The following is a 10,994-nucleotide window of genomic DNA, read 5'->3' as shown; positions in this document are numbered from 1 at the left end:
CTTTATCCAGATCACCAATAAAAAGGATTAAAGGAAAAGGCCAAAGACATCCCTAGAACCAATCCCTCCATTTGACATCAACCTATCAAACAACACCCCCGGTACCTATTCAATTAATTATCAATATACACAATGACACGTTTCATTTCAGCCAGAGGTGTACGTGTCGTGTCTTGTTCAAATTCAGATTTCTAGGTTCTCCACCCTTCCCAGCTCTGGAGGTCTGGATGCCTTGTTAAAAAAGAAATTTGGGGGACCTTACCTTATGGTCCAATGGGTAAGACTCCATGCTTCCAGTGCAGGAGGCCCAGGTTTGATCCCTGGTCGGGAAACTAGATCACACACGCATGCCTCAACTAAGTTCGCATGGCGCAACTAAAAAGTCCACATGGCGCAACTAAGAGCCTGCATGCCACATTAAAGATCCCTCATGCCACAACTAAACATGCTGCAGTGAAGATCCCATGTGCCGCACCTAAGACCAGGTGCAACCAAAATAAATAAATAAATAATTTTTTTTTTTTTTATAAAGCATTTTAAAAAAAGAAATCTTGCTGTGATGGGTGTTAAACCCATTCTGGTTTCTCATGAATAAGTGATGCTGCTTTTAAGGACTCACCAATCACTTATTTGTTAGTATATTACAGAATTGAGACCACGTTCATCGTTATAGACCAGAGTTTATTGAAATTACTTCTTCCCCTTTTTAAAAGTTTGAAGGATCAGAATCCTCAAACTTCTCCCATCTTTCAGCCCTTTTTGGGCTCACCATGTTGTCTCACAGATTCCTGACAGAGGTTCTGTGTGGTTAATTTCAAGTTGCCTCAGTACTCAGGGATTTAATTTATTCAGCTGAGAGACTTCAGATCTCTAATGGAGCAACTTGGAATTCTCTTTCAGTGACTAAAACAAATATTAACATTAATACAGCTAAAGCAACTGCAGCAGTGGTGGCGACGGTGGCAGGGCAGAGCAGAGCAGGGCAGGGCAGCCAGCTGAGCTTGGGGCAAGGGAGCCACGAGCCACCAGCGCACAGTGTCGCCAGTCCACCCACCTGCCCTCTCCCCATGGCATGGCGGTGGGGAGGAGGCAAGAAACATAGCTACTATTCTATGTTGTAAAGTGGACGTCTTCTAAAAATTTCCTAACAAGATGGTGGAGTACAAGGACGTGCACTCACTCCCTCTTGAGAGAGTGCCTGAATCACAACTAAATGCTGAACAATCATCGAAAGGAAAACACTGGAACTCACCAAAAAGATACCCTACATACAAAGACAAAGGAGAAGCCTCAGTGACACAATAGGAGGGGCGCCATCACAGTAAAATCAAATCCCATAACCGCTGGGTGGGTGACTCACAAACTGGAGAACAATTATACCACAGAATTCCACCCAATGGAGTGAAGGTTTTGAGCCCCACATCAGGCTTCCCAACCTAGGGTTTCCGGCAACAGGAGAAGGAATTCCCAGAGAATCAGACTTTGAAGGCTGGTGGGATTTGACTGCAGGACTTCGACAGGACTAAGGGTAACAAAGACTCCACTCTTGGAGGGCACACACAAAGTAGTGTGTGCAGCGGGACCCAGGGGAAAGGTGCAGTGACCCCATAAAGAGACTGAACCAGACCTACCTGCTAGTGTTGGAGGGTCTCCTGCAGAGACAGGGGGCAGCTGTGGCTCACCTCGGGGACAAGGACACTGGCAGCAGAAGTTCTGGGAAGTACTTCTTGGTGTGACCCCTCCCGGAGTCTGCCATTAACCCCACCAAAGAGCCTGTAGGCTCCAGGGCTGGGTCACAGGCCAAACAACCAACAAGGAGGGAACTCAGCCCCACCCATCAGCAGACAAGCAAATTAAAGTATTACTGAGCTCTGCCCAAAAGAACAACACCCAGCTCTACCCACCACCACTCCCTCCCATCAGGAAGCCTGCACAAGCCTCTTAGATAGCCTCATCCACCAGAGGGCAGACAGCAGAATCAAGAACTACAATCCTGCAGCCTGTGTAACTAAAACCACATTCACAGAAAGATAAACAAAAGGAAAAGGCAGAGAACTATGTACCAGATAAAGGAACAAAATAAAAACACAGAAAAACAACTAAATGAAGTGGAGATAGTCAACTTTCCAGAAAAAGAATTCAGAATAATGATAGGGAAGATAATCTAGGACCTCAGAAAAAAAATGGAGGCAAAGATAGAGAAGATGCAAGAAATGTTTAACAAAGACCTAGAAGAATTAAAGAACAAACACCTAGAAAAACTAAAGAACAAACAAACAGATGAACAATACAATAACTGAAATGAAAACTACACTAGAAGGAATCAATAGCAGCATAACTGAGGCAGAAGAACGGATAAGTGACCTGGAAGACAGAATGGTGGGATTCACTGCCATGGCAGAGAATAAAGAAAAAAGAATGAAAAGAAATGAAGACAGCCTAAGAGACCTCTGGGACAACATTAAATGCACCAACATTTGCATTATAGGGGTCCCAGAAGGAGAAGAGAGTGAAAGGACCCGAGAAAATATCTGAAGAGATTATAGTTGAAAACTTCCCTATCATGGGAAAGGAAATAGCCACCCAAGTCCAGGAAGCACAGAGAGCCCCAGGCAGGAGAAACCCAAGGAGAAACACACCGAGACATGTCATAATCAAACTGACAAAAATTAAAGACAAACAAAATTATTAAAAGCAACAAGAGAAAAATGACAAATAACATACAAGGGAAGTTCCATAAGGTTAACAGCTGATTTCTCAGTAGAAACTCTACAAGCCAGAAGGGAGCGGCATGACATATTTAAAGTGAGGAAAGGGAAGAACCTACAACCAAGATTACTCTACCCAGCAAGGATCTCATTCAGATTTGATGGAGAAATCAAAAGCTTTACAGACAAGCAAAAGCTAAGAGAATTCAGCACCACCAAACCAGCTCTACAGCAAATGCTAAAGGAACTTCTCTAAGTGGGAAACACAAGAGAAGAAAAGAACCTACAAAAACAAACCGATAACAATTAAGAAAATGGTAATAGGAACATACATATTGATAATTACCTTAAACATGAATGGATTAAAATGCTCCAACCAAAAGACACAGGCTCAGTGAATGGATACAAAAACAAGACCCATATATATGCTGTCTATAAGACACCCACTTCAGACCTAGGGACACATACAGACTGAAGGTGAGGGGATGGATAAAGGTATTACAGGCAAATGGAAATCAAAAGAAAGCTGGAGTAGCAATACCCATATGAGATAAAATAGACTTTAAAATAAAGAATGTTACAAGAGACAAGGAAGGACACTACATAATGATCAAGGGATCAATCCAAAAGGAAGCTATAACAATTATAAATATATATGCACCCAACATAGGAGCACCTCAATACATAAGGCAAACTCTAACAGCTCTAAAAGAGGAAATCAACAGTAACACAATAATAGTGGGGGACTTACACCAATGGACAGATCATCCACAGAGAAAATTATAAGAAAACACAAGCTTACACCAATGGACTTACACATATGGACAGATCATCCAGACAGAAAATTATTAAGGAAACACAAGCTTTAAATAACACAATAGACCAGAGAGATTTAATTGATATTTATAGGACATACCATCCCAAAACAGCAGATTACACTTTCTTCTCAAATGCACATGGAATATTCTCCAGGAGAGATCACATCTTGGATGACAAATCAAGCCTCGCTAAATTTAAGAAAATTGAAATCATATCAGGCATCTTTTCTGACCACAACACTATGAGATTAGATATCAATTACAGGGGAAAAATTGTAAAAACACAAATGCATGGAGGCTAAACAATATGTTACTAAACAGCCAAGAGATCACTGAAGAAATCAAAGAGGAAATCAAAAAACACCTAGAGACAAATGACAACAAAAACACAACGATCCAAAACCTATGGGATACAGCAAAAGCAGTGCTAAGAGGGAATTTTATAGCAATACAATCCTACCTCAAGAAACAAGAAAAATCTCAAATAAACAATCTAACCTTACACCTAAAGGAACTAGAGAAAGAAGAACAAAAAAACCCCAAAGTTACTAGAAGGAAAGAAACAATAAATATCAGAGCAGAAATAAATGAAATAGAAACAAAGAAAATTAAGGCAAAGATCAATACAACTAAAAGCTGGTTCTTTGAGAAGATAAACAAAATTGATAAGTCATTAGCCAGACTCATCAAGAAAAAGAGGGAGAGGACTCAAATCAATAATATTAGAAATGAAAAAGGAGAACTTACAACAGACACCACAGAAATACAAAGCATCATAAGAGACTACTACAAGCAACTCTATGCCCATAAAACGGACAACCTGGAAGAAATGCACAAATTCTTAGAAAGTTATAACCTCCCAAGACTGAACTACGAAGAAATAGAAAATATGGACAGACCAATCACAAGCACTGAAATTGAAACTGTGATTAAAAATCTTCCAGCAAACAAAAGTCCAGGAGCAGATGGCTTCACAAGTGAATTCTATCAAATATTTATAGAAGAGCTAACACCCATCCTTCTCAAACTCTTCCAAATAACTGCAGCGGAAGGAACACTCCCAGACTCATTCTATGAGGCCACAAACACCCTGATACCAAAACCAGACAAAGATACGACAAAAAAAGAAAATTACAGATCAATATCACTGATGAACATAGATGCAAAAATCCTGAACAATATACTAGAAAACAGAATCCAACAGCACATTAAAAGGATCATACACCATGATCAAGGAGGATTTATCCCAGGGATGCATGTATTCTTCAATATATGCAAACCAATCAATGTGATACACCATATTAACAAATTGAAGAATAAAAACCATATGATCATCTCAATAGATGCAGAAAAAGCTTATGACAAAATTCAAGACCCATTTATGATAAAAACTCTCCAGATGGTCATAGAGGGAACCGACCTCAACATAATAAAGGCCATATATGACGAATCCACAGCAAACATGATTCTCAATGGTGAAAAACTGAAAGCATTTCCTCTAAGATCAGGAACAAGACAAGGATGTCCACTCTCACCACTATTATTCAACATAGTTTTGGAAGTCCTAGCCACAGCAATCAGAGAAAAAAAAGAAATAAAAGGAATACAAATTGGAAAAGAAGAAGTAAAACTGTCACTGTCTGTAGATGACATGATACTATATATAGATAATCCTAAATATGCCACCAGAAAACTACTAGAGCTGATCAATGAATTTGGTAAAGTTGCAGGATAAAAGATTAATGCACAGAAATCTCTTGCATTCCTATACACTAACAATGAAAGATCAGAAAGAGGAATTAAGGAAGCAATCCCATTCACCACTGCAACAAAAAGAATAAAATACCTAGGAATAAACCTACCTAAGGAGGTAAAAGACCGGTACTCAGAAAACTATAAGACACTGATGAGAGAAATCAAAGATGACACAAACAGATGGAGAGATACACCATGTTCTTGGATTGGAAGACTCAATATTGTGAAAATGACTATACTACACAAAGCAATCTACAGATTCAATGCAATCCCTATCAAACTACCAATTGCATTTTTTACAGAACTAAAACAAAAAGTCTTAAAATTTGTATGGAGACACAAAAGACCCCAAATAGCCAAAGCAATCTTCAGGGAAAAAAACCAGAGCTGGAAGAATCAGACTCCCTGACTTCAGACTATACTACAAAGTTACAGTAATCAAGACAATGTGGTCCTGGCACAAATACAGAAAGATAGATCAATGGAACAGGATAGAAAGCCCAGAGATAAACCCACACATATATGGTCACCCTATTTTTGATAAAGGAGGCAAGAATATACAATGGAGGAAAGACAGCCTCTTCAATAAGTGGTGCTGGGAAAACTGGACAGCTACATGTAAAAGAATGAAATTAGAACACCATACACAAAAATAAACTCAAAATGGATTAGAGACCTAAATGTTAAGACCGGACACTATAAAACTCTTAGAGGAAAACATAGGAAGAACACTCTTTGACATAAATCACAGCAAGCTCTTTTTTGATCCACCTCCTAGAGTAATGGAAATAAAAACAAAAATAAACAAATGGGACCTAATGAAACTTAAAACCTTTTGCACAGTATAGGAAACCATAGACAAGACAAAAAGACAACCCTCAGAATGGGAGAAAATATTTGCAAACGAATCAACGGACAAAGGACTAATCTCCAAAATATATAAACAGCTCATGCAGGCTCAATATTGAAAAAAACAAACAACCCAATCCAAAAATGGGCAGAAGACCTAAATAGACATTTCTCCAAAGAAAACATACAGATGGCCAAGAAGCACATGAAAAGCTCCTCAACATCACTAATTATCAGAGAAATGCAAATCAAAACTACCATGAGGTATCACCTCACACCAGTTAGAATGGGCATCATCAGAAAATCTACAAAAAACAAATGCTGGAGAGGGTGTGAAGAAAAGGAAACCCTCTTGTACTGTTGTTGGGAATGTAAATTGATAAAGCCACTATGGAGAACAGTATGGAGGCTCCTTAAAAAACTACAAATAAAATTACCACATGACACTGCAATCCCACTACTGGGCGTATACCCAGAGAAAACCATAATTCAAAAAGGTACATGCGGGGGCTTCCCTGATGGTGCATTGGTTGAGAGTCCGCCTGCCGATGCAGGGGACGCAGGTTCGTGCCCCGGTCTGGGAGGATCCCACATGCCGTGGAGCGGCTGCGCCCGTGAGCTATGGTCGCTGAGCCTGTGCATCCGGAGCCTGTGCTCCACAACGAGAGAGGCCACGGTAGTGAGAGGCCCACGTACTGCTAAAAAAAAAAAAAAAAAGTACATGCGGGAGTTCCGTGGTGGCACAACGGTTAAGAATCTGCCTGCCAATGCGGGGACACGGGTTCGAGCCCTGGTCCTGGAAGATCCCACATGCCGCGGAGCAACTAAGCCTGTGTGGCACAACTACTGAGCCCACATGCCACAACTACTGGAGGCTGCGTGCCTAGAGCCCATACTCTGCAACAAGAGAAGCCACTGCAATGAGAAGCCCATGCACCACAACAATGAGTACCACCTGCTGACCACAACTAGAGAAAAGGCCGCGCCCAGCAACGAAGACCCAACGCAGCCAAAAATAAATAAATAAATAAATTTATTTTTTTTAAAAAAGAAATACACATGCACCCCATTGTTCATTGCAGCACTATTTACAATAGCCAGGTCATGGAAGCAACCTAAATGCCCATTGACAGATCAATGGATAAAGAAGATGTGGTACATATATACAATGGAATATTACTCAGCCATAAAAAGGAATGAAATTGGGTCATTTGTAGAGATCTGTATGTACCTAGAGACTGTCATACAGAGTGAAGTAAGTCAGAAAGAGAAAAACAAATATTGTATATTAACACATACATGTGGAATCTATAAAAATGGTACAGATGAACCAGTTTGCAAGGCAGAAAGAGAGACACAGATGTAGAGAACAAACATATGGACCCCAAGGGGGGAATGTGGGGTGGGGTGGGGGGATGCATTGGGAGACTGGGACTGACATGTATACACTAATATGTATAACATAGATAACTAATAAGAGCCTGCTGTATAAAAATTAATAAATACAACACTCCACTATAAAGCAATTATACTCCAATAAAGATGTTAAAAATATTAATAATAAATAAATAAAATAAAATTTTAAAAAATACAACTAAAGCCACTCATTAGAAACCCACGTTTGGGGGTTTGTGCTGTTGGAGCTATGCTGTGCCTCACAGGAGCACCAGTCTCACAGAAGATCTTCCAATGCTGTCTGCTCACCCAAAGAAAGACTCTAGCACAACCAAATAGAAAAGTTACTAATATGGAAAAAGATGTTCCTAAGAATACTCCTGGAAATGTATGGATATGAAACACATGCCACATATATTTAGTTATAAAAATAAAAATCTTATTTTTATCTAGCAACTATTTATTTCCAGAAAGTGACTAAGCGCTGCAATCAAGTCATACCTGACTTAAAAAAAAACTGAGACATTGAGCTGTCTAACCGACAAAAGAAGTATCTATTAATAATTCAACTCCAATTGCTATGTATATTTCCTGGCAGTCTGGCTCCTGACTAAAAGCACCAGCTTTATTTTCCTGATTGGCTTAGGACATATAGTCCTGCAGCACAGGAATCTTACCACTGAAAGATGTTTCATTTTTGTCTGGACTGGAATACATAAGATGTTCTCTTGGATTACTCAGAGTAGCATATTAAAACAGGTCTTTCCCATGCAACTTGCAAAAAAAAAAAAAAAAAAAAAAAATCAAAGCATCACCTCTGAAAAACTAGTATAAAACCAGGTTTAAAAAACACCTAGGGAAGTGGGTGATTCTACTCAAATGTGGATATTCGATTGCTAATTTCATTCCAATTAAAGTGTAACTGAGAATATGCATCTATAAATTATAGTGCAGGTTTTGTGCTTGGCTTGTACTGCCACCTGGTGGTTTCCTGCTTGTACTAATATCAGACTTGTAAGGAATTTCCTGAATTAGCATTCACTTAGCAGTTTCTTTGCAGTATCACTGTCATTGACAAGTCAGTACTTCTGTAAGATCTCTAAAATGGTGGTGCAGAAGAGATGGCACATAAAGTCTCTGGTAACTAAGTTAAGATGAAACCCATCTTATTCAAACACATCATTTATATATGAACACAATAAGCATAATGATTAGTAAATTAATAATAATATATCTGCAAGAAAAAAATTTAAGCCCAATCACACCACAAAAGAAGAACAAAATGAAAGAAAGAGACAAAGCCTCTTTAAACATAGGCCTGCCAAGCTTTTAGTAATAAATAAATAAATAAATAAATAAATAAATAAATAAATAAATAGGACTTCCCTGGTGGCACAGTGGTTAAGAATCCACCTGCCAATGCAGGGGACAGGGGTTCAAGCCCTGGTCCTGGAAGATCCCACATGCCACGGAGTAACTAAGCCCGTGCTCCACAGCTACTGAGCCTGCGCTCTAGAGCCCAGGAGCCACAACTACTGAGCCCGCGTGCTGCAACTACTTAAGCCCACGCGCCTAGAGCCTGTGCCCCGCAACAAAAGAAGCCACCGCAGTGAGAAGCCTGTGCACCGCAACAAAGAGTAGCCCCCGCTCAATGCAACCAGAGAAAACCCGCGGGCAGCAACAAAGACCCAACGTAGTCAAAAATAAATAAACTTATATTAAAAAAATATATATATGAATATCAGAAAACCAAACTGGAAATTTAGTGGTTTGCATTTATGCAAATGAGTAGTGTTACAAAAATAGTTTTCATAGAATCCCTTAAGGTATTAATACTTCCTGATATATTTCAGAACTCATGTTTCTCTTTTGTGAAATTTCTCTTCTTGGTTTAGGTCCCACGGTGTTCTCAGCATTCAAAAGATTAACATGAATATTTTATTATTAAGCATTATATTTGTTATATTATACCTATTATAAGAATTTGGCCTGTAGATACATGGGATTTCCCTTTAATTACTGAAGATAAAGAAGTTTTAAATTTTGCCAAATCAAGATTATCAATTATCAATTAGTGTTTTACTCCTTCCATTTATTTTTTAAAATAAAGATAATTTATTAATTTGAAATTTATTAATTTGGCCTTTCTCATGGTCAAAACTAGGAAAGTCTCTCTACTACATCACCATTCCTTGTAACCAGTTTCTTCCAGAAACTGCTGCTGATTGTTAAGTTTAGGAAGTCCTTTGTACAATCAAACAAATGTTTTCACTTAGCCGTTCTATTATTTGATTTTTTGTTCCATTTAATTCCTTAAACTACACAGGCCTTATTTTGATTTATATCAAGTAATACTCTTATTTTTTCCAAAATGACAAATCCCTCTTGCCAGTGACAGGTGTGGGTCAAAGCCCTTCCTTTTCTGCTGATTTGTGATGCCTGCTTTAAGACACATTAAGATGTAACATACAGCACGAACTGTTATCAGTTATATCTTCCATTCCATTGACAGTGAGTGCCTGTGTCAATACCATGCTGAGTTAATTACCTTATAAAGTTGAGAATGTTTTAATATTTAAGTTTTGAATATTTGTTTAACATTTAGTGTTAAGTAAGGAGTTAGTCCTCCACCATTACTCTACTTTTTCTAAATTTTTCTGGCTATTCTTATCAGTTTCTTATTCCAAATGAACTTCAGAATAATTTTGTGAAGTTCCCAAACAATTTAACCAAGTTACTTTAATAAAGAGACTCTATGAGAATTGCTCTAAATTATAAATTATTTGGGGAAGAATTATTACCTTTACAGATAGGTTGTTAGTAGAAAAACAGGCTTAGTGATAAGCCTTCCAACGCTCTTAAGCTGGACCGCTTTTCAAGGAACAAATTGATGAAGAAACTCAAACTGGGTTTTGTGCCTGCAATGTGGTAGGAGTCATGCAGAGAAATCCTCTAATTCAGATTAATTTAAAATGCTGGATAAAATATTTTAAAATATCTTTCTAAATGCATGGCTGAGTTGGTTGAAAAATAAGGGAAGTCTCAGGGGCCACACATAAGAGATAGCATGAACCCAAAGTAAGTTCTGGAGCTGGCATTTGCCTGGAACATCTACCTACCTATCCCTGGTGGCTTGCGGCTTAGGCTTCATAGGGCCAGTTGGGAGTTAGGACATCAGGCCTGAACAAGTGGAAAGTAGAACTAATGACCCGTGCATAAAGTTGTGACCCCTGAAAGGTAACACCCTCAGTAAGTGAATTAGGTATGGTGGCGGGGGTGGGAGTGAATCACCCTACAGAGAGAAATAGTGGAGATAATTAACCCACTTATTATTAAGAAGGACAAAAGGGGGGAAACATTTCCCTTGAAAGTGACTAACACCAGCCCTCCCTCATGCAGGAGAGAGCACAGCCTATTCTACGTGGAATGGATGAGACAGTCTGACAGTGCTCCCAGGGTAGCAAGTGCC

Source organism: Lipotes vexillifer, unplaced genomic scaffold, assembly GCF_000442215.2.
Source record: "Lipotes vexillifer unplaced genomic scaffold, Lipotes_vexillifer_v1.1 scaffold91, whole genome shotgun sequence".
NCBI lineage: Eukaryota > Metazoa > Chordata > Mammalia > Artiodactyla > Lipotidae > Lipotes > Lipotes vexillifer.
The sequence above is the reverse complement of the archived record's forward strand: the minus strand, read 5'-3'. Positions refer to the sequence as shown.